The sequence below is a fragment of the Fulmarus glacialis genome, unplaced genomic scaffold (assembly GCF_000690835.1).
Source record: "Fulmarus glacialis isolate BGI_N327 unplaced genomic scaffold, ASM69083v1 scaffold31605, whole genome shotgun sequence".
NCBI lineage: Eukaryota > Metazoa > Chordata > Aves > Procellariiformes > Procellariidae > Fulmarus > Fulmarus glacialis.
This window is the reverse complement of record NW_009214172.1, coordinates 6897-14953: the sequence shown is the minus strand read 5'-3', so window position 1 is coordinate 14953 and position 8057 is coordinate 6897. Positions and strand designations below refer to the sequence as shown.

The following is an 8057-nucleotide window of genomic DNA, read 5'->3' as shown; positions in this document are numbered from 1 at the left end:
CCACATAAATTACGAGCCCCCCCCCCGCCGTCTGCGGCCCCCGGGCGTGGGTGCAGGCTCAGGCCCTGCGCCCGGGTTTGGGATGCCCAGGCCCATCCCTGAGGTGGGCGCCGGGTGTCCCAGCTGCAGCCAGCAGCTCCGGCCTGAGGCCAGAGGCCATCGGTGCCAATGGGAACGTGTCCACATAAATTACGAGCCCCCCCCCCGCCGTCTGCGGCCCCCGGGCGTGGGTGCAGGCTCAGGCCCTGCGCCCGGGTTTGGGATGCCCAGGCCCATCCCTGAGGTGGGCGCCGGGTGTCCCAGCTGCAGCCAGCAGCTCCGGCCTGAGGCCAGAGGCCATCGGTGCCAATGGGAACGTGTTCCCTTTAGCCTGGCAGACAACGGCTCGGCGGCCTAGGCTTAAAGGCCAAGCCTCTGGAACTAAAGAAACTTTATGGTTGATAAAAGGGCAGCGGCGCGGAGTGGGAACTATTGAACAAAGCTGCGCTTTTGGGAAGTCATCGCCATAATGCCCGTAATTTCGTAAAGCCTAGAATTTGTATAGGGCTTAATGACGTAGTGTATGTGCCGAGTTATTCTGGGGTGCGGTTCTGAGAAAGCACTGCTTTACATGCTCTCTGAATTTTAGTGACACATCTTTCTTTACGCAGCCAAAGAGAAGGTCAGCTAGACTATCCGCTGTAAGTATCTTTCTTTACTCTTTTAATATTGCATCACGTGGGATGCTAAGTTCTGGGGGACAGTTACAGAGAAATTATTTGGGTTTTTTCCACCGGTATTGTGAAAGGCATGGTTAGAGTATTGCAATATTTAAAGGTAAAATTCCTATTCTATGTTTCCAGGCCTTGAGTATCAACGTGTTACAGGCTTACTTTTAGACATTTCACGCGAGGTACAACATCAGATAATATTCAGTCTGGACGCATGAGTATCCAGAGTCAAGGAATATTGATTTCAAGATGCATTTGTTCTCTGTAGGTCTTCTCCATACAAATACCTGCTCATAGCTCTATAAATTACCTGCTCTCTCCTTATACATGTAATTTGCCCATTGATTTTGCGGGCCCAACTGTTGGGTAAACCGAGACCTACAGGGTGTAAATCTATGTCATGTGGTAGGGTTCAGCCCAAAGTCACAGCCTTAAACAGGCTCTTGGCATCCTTTTCTACAGGCACTTTGTGCACCCAGCCTTTTTTTAAGCCATCTTGGAAATGCCAAGTGGATAACGGTTGCTATTTAAAAAAAAAAGTTCTTAATTTTAGTGAAAGCTAAGATGTGTATTCATACATAGAGTTATGTCCAAATGTTAATACCTTTCATTTTTGACAGCCGCTTGCCTTCACGGCAGACAGTAACACCCAGACACTGTGGATGTTACTACTTACTACTTACTACTTACTACTACTTACTTACTACTTACTACTACTATCGGCATCTGTACCACAACCACTGCAACATACTTGAGGAAACGTGGGTTTGGATAATGAAAGATACTGATCTGTCTCTGACTTTTTTACTCCTTTATACTACAGAATGAAGCAGACAGCTCTAAACTGTTTTTTGTTTGAATAGTTTTCAAAAGTTACCAACATATTGCTAAAACTTCTATGGCATCCATCTGACTCTGATTCTTGCTTATGTTTTGTACAGAAACCTGCTCCGCCTAAACCGGAGCCAAAGCCCAAAAAGGCAGCACCTAAGGTAAGTGTTCGAGACCTCTTGAACTGAAGTTATACTTTTCTTTCTCAAGGTGTTTATAGGGGGAAGAAAACATCCACAACTAACCATTTTGGTTTTTCGTAATTTTCTTTAAAGATTTAAGATTGAATTATGTCAGTTAAAAGAACATGAAAGATGTAAAGATAGTTTTATTCAATTCCTAGTGAAGGAATGTGGTAAACTGAAGAGATTTTAAATCAGTTGTGGTGAGGCTTTGCTGCTTGCCTTGCAAAGCCGTTCTGAAGTTTCATAAAATGCATTGTTGGGAAAACGATGCTTTGAATAGAGATCAGAGACTCAATTAGAGAAGGCATTGAAAATCATGCTTTTAATTACAGTTTCTTACTATGTTTTCATTCAAAGGCACTCTTTTCAGTTAGTTATCAGTTTATCAAATTTTAATCACTGGAGATAAAGTTCTACATACCCGTTTCCTTAAGCTGGATATTTTTGGAAATGTCAAAAATACTGACATATCCGACAGTGTAGTTAAAAAAGAAACTGTTTAAAGTTCCTTTGTGCTTTGGAGCAACAATTTGAAATGTAAAAGGGCACAATTCTGCAATCCATGAGGTATTTCTTTATACCCCCTTCCTGTCACAAACTTCCCCAGCAGTCACAGTTTGCAGTGCTTTTTTTTAGACCTATCTGTAAATATTCAGATTGTATTAGGATTTTGCAGCTGGAAAAACAACAACAACAACAACAAAACTTTAGTGTTCTTTTTAACTTGTTCCCATCATACATTTTCCGTTGTGGTTTTGCATGGTCATATGGGTAAAGGACAGGTGCGAGAGATGCTTTAGTTACAGAAGGCGATGACGGGCTGGGAACCAGGAACTCTTTTCTGTACATTTAAAAGGCCTTGCAATTGCGTATGGCACAGCAGACTTCCAGATGATGAAAATTTTTCTGCCTCCAAGTCCTGCTATCTGGAGCAGCAGAGATGTCACGAGAAACGGACGAGAAGGAGAACCCCGCTTGTCCTTTTGGGGACCCCGCATCTCAGCTCTGTAATCTCAGTGGTGCGCAGAGCAAATTTTTCACATCTGCGTCTTGGTCGTGCAGCCGGATTTCTAGATCCCATTCCGGAGCGGCAGGGGAACCTAGGAACCCTGCTGCTCCCCATTCCCGTGGTGCGAGCGGCTGGCACACTCTGGATTGCATCTCCCTCCAAGTGGCTGGTCCCGCAGGAAGAGGAGAGCCTGCCGCTGGTGGTTGCTCTTCCAGCCCAAGTGGCAGAGAGCTGGCTTGGGGATATAAAAGTCCTGGGTTCAGCCTCTGCTGATGACCCATGCAGAGGTCAGTGCAGTTGCGTACGATGCACATTGTTGGTATTTCGTCTTTTTTTCAAGTTTGCTTTTTTGTTTTTATGCAAACATCTCAGGGTTTGTACACAAAAGCTGCTTTAACCGAATCTTACAAGTTGTGAAAACAAGCATTCAGAAGTTAAGGACTGTAAGTGACTGTCAAAACTTAGTTTGGTCCCTTACTGCACAAGCTCTATGGTATGGTCTGCCTCTGGGATCATGTATGGTTTAGTTCTGCTGGGAGCTGTGCCTTGGACATTGCCCCGCACATTGCCCCCCAGATGGACTTGGAAAGCGTTGGTCCTCTTGCTTCTAAGGTGCTGGTTTGAAGCCATGATACTTGAGTTGCATTTTTGGCTCTCTAGAGCTCCTGATACTGGATCAATATCTCTGCAAAGGGGGGACGTAATTAGAATTGTGCAGGCATCTTTAATTCTTGTTTCCCCCAAATGCTTAACTTTACAACCTTCAGGTTCTTCGAATGGTTTTTTTTGTGTGTCAGAATAGATTTCGCCGTTTAAACTTAGCCATATTGAAAAACATAGAGCTGGGGAAAAAAGTTTTATCACTTTATAAAACACATGACCTTATTACTGAATTGATGTTGCCATCTGTATAGAAAAATGATTCAGGAAAATTAATACAATGGTGTTAGCTCAGAACTAGCTGAGAGGATGGGAGAAGCTTGGAAATTGAAAAATAACGTTGTCTCCTTGGGTATTTTTTTTCCCGGTTGTGGAAGGGGGCTTGATCCCTTACAGAATAGCCATTAGCTTGGCCCCAGAAGCCACGGATCTTGCAGAGCAGAGCAGAGATCCCGGGATCCTCACTCACAGCTGTGTGCTGCGAGACACTTTCTCTCCAGTCAGTCCAGCCGTGGAAGCCAGTTTCTGTGGATTCTCCTCAAATGCTTTCTTAAGAGGGGCTTTACCAGCAAAGAGTGGGCTGCAGAGAATTACAGTTTTAGCTCTGTTAATGCTTTATTGTCTTTTTTTCATGGGGTAAGGGAAAACATACCCCTCTTCAAACAACCCCAAGTCTTTAAAAATCCTTTATGGCTTACATTGGAAGAGCAAAGTGACTAACACGCCTGAGTTTGCAGCACACTGGTGCTGCTGGAGGGAGGAACCCTTCACAGTGGACTATTTATGTGTGCTTCAAAGGTCTGATGAGGTCTGTTCAAATGACAGAGAGCAAACCAGTACCATAGTAGTATTGCGATTCTAATCTTACTGCCAAACAGTACCAGAATACTTGGGTGCTGATACTACTGTGATATTTATCTTTCTTCTGCCGCTCTTGAAAGTTGGAGGACTGTTCCGCCAACGGAGGGGGAAAAGAGTGAGTGGAGGCATGCTCTTCTCTTTCCTCCCCTGGTGACTCTCTTCCTTCTCTCGGAAAGAGCCGCTACGTATCGCTGATAACTCAGTCCCCAGGGAGGAGGAGAGGCTTGCTGGGAGTGGGCAGAGCCCAGGAGAAGGGGGCTCCTGGCACCATATTGTAGTAGTTTCCCAGGTGGGCTGAAATCCCTCAGCAAGCTCCGACTGGGGAGTGGGAGGTTAGAGAGGAAAGAGACTCTCACCCATTCGAGTGCTACTAGCCTCCTGTCTTAAATTTTCTGCATTACTATAGGATTTGGTGTTAATTTTGGTGAATTTTTAATCATCAGTATCATTGAAGAATCAGGTGACTTTGCCGCTTATACTCTGTATCTGAGTTTACCCTTAGCAAGCAGCTCATTTTTAATGTGAGTTAATTTTGTACACTAATAAGCAAGGTGTTGAAGTAAGAAAGTATACTTTTTGTAACTTCTAGTCACTGAGACACCTCCATCTTCTGAGCAGAGAGATATACATATATTCAGTAATTATCTGTTTATCTTCACTTCCCTGTGAGCAGTAATTTTGCAGATATTTATGGTTCCTTTGTTGGAACTAGGTTAATCAAGCGAGGAACTAAGCTAGTTTGCTTAGTGCAGTTACTTATTGGCAGCAAGAGGCAGATGCTCGGAAGTGAAACTAATGAGGCTCGTGCTAGTTACTGTATTGGGGTCGGGATGTGACCTTGCCATATAGAATACTATTACTACAGAAGTTGTAGCATCAAGTTTTGTTTTGATTTAGCCTGATCCACATATAAGAAACTGCGCTTAAATAATAAATGCAAAGTTCTCGTTGTTATTCAAGTGATGCTGTTGAACCCCCAACTTGTCTGTCACACAAGTGGTTTATTATAGAAAGGAATATTTCTGGCAGGGAAGGGGGAAAGTCCTTTGACTACAGCTTTGTTACAGTTTTCTAAATAGGCATTAATAGCACATCTGAAGTATTCTGGTGTTTCCACTAGTTGTACATGTTCTTTTTGTTCTGTGGTATGCCTTTCAGCAGCACAGCAGAAATACAGGCCAGTTCAACTCCAACATTTTTTAGCTAATTTAATTGAATGCCTATTTAAAATAGGAATTCTTTTAACCCCAGCCATGGCTGCTTTTATATTATGCATTTCCCAGTAGCACATTCAGGACAGAATAGAAGGAAAGCACTTCTCCTTAGAAACTTTCATCTCTCGTCTTTTGTCAATAGGAAGTTCAGTGTGTACAAGCAGGCTGTGCAGACAGTTTTAGATTTGAGAACGTGCTTATGCAGATGTACGAGGTGGAAATTAGCGTTTACCATATCACGGTCTGTTTTCTTAACAGAAAGAAAAGGCAGCAAATGATAAAAAGGAGGACAAAAAGGCAGCAACAAAAGGGAAGAAAGGAGCCAAAGGCAAAGATGAAACTAAACAAGAGGATGCTAAAGAAGAAAACCACTCTGAAAACGGAGATACCAAAACTAATGAGGTACTTTAGCTACAGTAAACGTGGGAATAAACACAGATGTATTGGTAATACATCTGCAGGAGCTAACGATTGGGCCTTCTTGTCAGACGGTGGTGTGTTTCACTGCCATCCTGTGTAAAGACAGACCAGCTGCAGTATCTGCACAGGGCAACTCCCAGGGAGAGCCTGAAATTTCCTGCTATGTGATAGAGCCCTTCCACAGGTGGTCTGTGCTATCGTAGTGTCCCTCTCAGGGTTGGCATAAAAGCAATGCAGAATATTTGGGGAACAATAGAGCTCAGTAAGATTGCTATCCAGCCCTGAGCTGACTTTGCATATCCGCTCTGGACTGCTGGATTGCCTCTTCTGCTCAGCACGGGTTGGTACTGTGCCAGAAATCTGGTTTTAAGTTTTACACAATTCTTTAAAACAATTCTTCGCCTCAGAACAATTCAACAAGAGATCTGCAAAATAAACTTGGTCTTGTCTTTTGATCTGCAAGCCTCTTTCTTACAGGTTCTTACTGTATCAGCTACTTACCTAAGAGCTGCATTTGCTAGGACTAGCTACAAGCTTCAGTCAGCTCCTGATGGCCTTTTCCTACCAGATTTCTTGCTGATAGTAGAAGCGCAATGTTTGCAATGGGCTCCCTTTGCCCCTGTAGGCACAGACTGTTGTGTTCTCTGTTGCTTTTGATTTGCAGTGATGTCTCTTCATGTGTTAAGTATCGTTATCCAGTTACTGGGTCATTTATTCTTTCATTTTTAAAACAAATTCAGGAGCTTCTTTGCTGAAAATTAATATGGGGCTAATGTACTTCAAAGGATCTTTGATAGGAGCTTTGCAATTTTGATATGTTGACTTAAAAAATAATAGCAGACATTTTTATAGAAAACAGGTGAGAACCAATTTCCCCGAAGCTTGGACAATAGACAAGTATTGCGGATTTGTGTGTAATTCTTACACTTCCCTGTGGCTTACGGAGATGAGGACTTGAACTTTCCCTAGCATATGATTGATCCTAATCTAAAATACCTCTGCCTCTTTGGAGGCACTTCACATTCCAAAATTAACTCCATCATCAATTAATACTCATCTGTGTTTTGATTTTCAGAATTATCAGCCGACATGTTGTTGTGTTGATATTTTCTGTAGTAGCTGTGCATTCTTGTCTATCTTCACAAAATGTTGTCCATGTCTGTGCTAGCAAACTAGTCTTTCTTTGATGCTTGTTAGAATGGAATCCGATTAGCATTACGAATAATATTTCTGTTCTTCCCAAACACTTTTATAGGCACCAGCTGCTGAAGCATCTGATGATAAGGAAGCCAAGTCCGAGTAATGTTAACCCTGCCCTATATCTCCATCATTTGGTATCCGTACCTCCATGCTGTATTGTTAACAGAGAGGAATATTTTTATCAACTATTTTATAAATGCAGGTTTTTTTAGCATGAATTTAATTATGGAACATCTTCATCTCGGTTACTTGGGAATTAAATCCCTAACAAACAAAACAAAACAAAAAAAAAATCATTGTTTTTAAATTTTGTGATTGTAATAGTTTGTATGGTACATGGAAAGAATAAGTGGTGGTAGCTTTTGACTTCTGTCAGTGTGTCCCTTTTTGTGTAAGTCATGCTTACAGACTTCAGATTTTAATTTTTCCCTTGTATGTGTTGTATGGTTTCTTAAAGTGGGGAGGTCTCAAAACAAATAACCGTGTTAAACATTCCAGTGGTTCTGTGGGTTGCTTTTATAAAGAAGGTGAGCTATTTTCATGAAAAACCTAAGAGCTGGAAATCTGTTGTTTCCCAAATGTAATTTTATTTTGTCAGTTTTGAAAAAATAAATAAATAAAAGTGTAATCATGTTTTTAAATGAAATACAAACATTTCTTTTAAAAGGGCAGGTTGGTTGTATGTACCCACTGTTAGGAATTTTGCTGGATTTATCTTAATAAAAAAGACTCCTCAAAAGCTGATTGTGGTTTGTTGCTTGTGCTGCAAACGTACTGCTGGAAAGCTACCAAATTCCAGAAGAGTTGCAGTAGTGCAGAGCTTCAGGCTGAGAGAACCTATGCAGCTGGAAAGCTTTGGGCCATAGCATGATTAGGGCTTGGGCCCCTGTCTTCTTCAGTTGTGTAAACAAAAATGACTTTGTGTTTGCTGCCTCTCAGCAGCCGAAATGGGAATAGATGATTTCAG

At 42.3% G+C, this 8057-nt stretch overlaps 1 long non-coding RNA gene across 1 annotated transcript; it reads left to right on the top strand.

Annotated features, from left to right (window-relative positions):
• Nucleotides 1–648: 648 nt before the first annotated feature.
• Nucleotides 649–7831, top strand: LOC104077293. Its single transcript, XR_683523.1, has 4 exons — nt 649–680; nt 1652–1702; nt 5729–5872; nt 7146–7831. It is a non-coding gene; the product is annotated as an uncharacterized LOC104077293 (long non-coding RNA).
• Nucleotides 7832–8057: the final 226 nt, after the last annotated feature.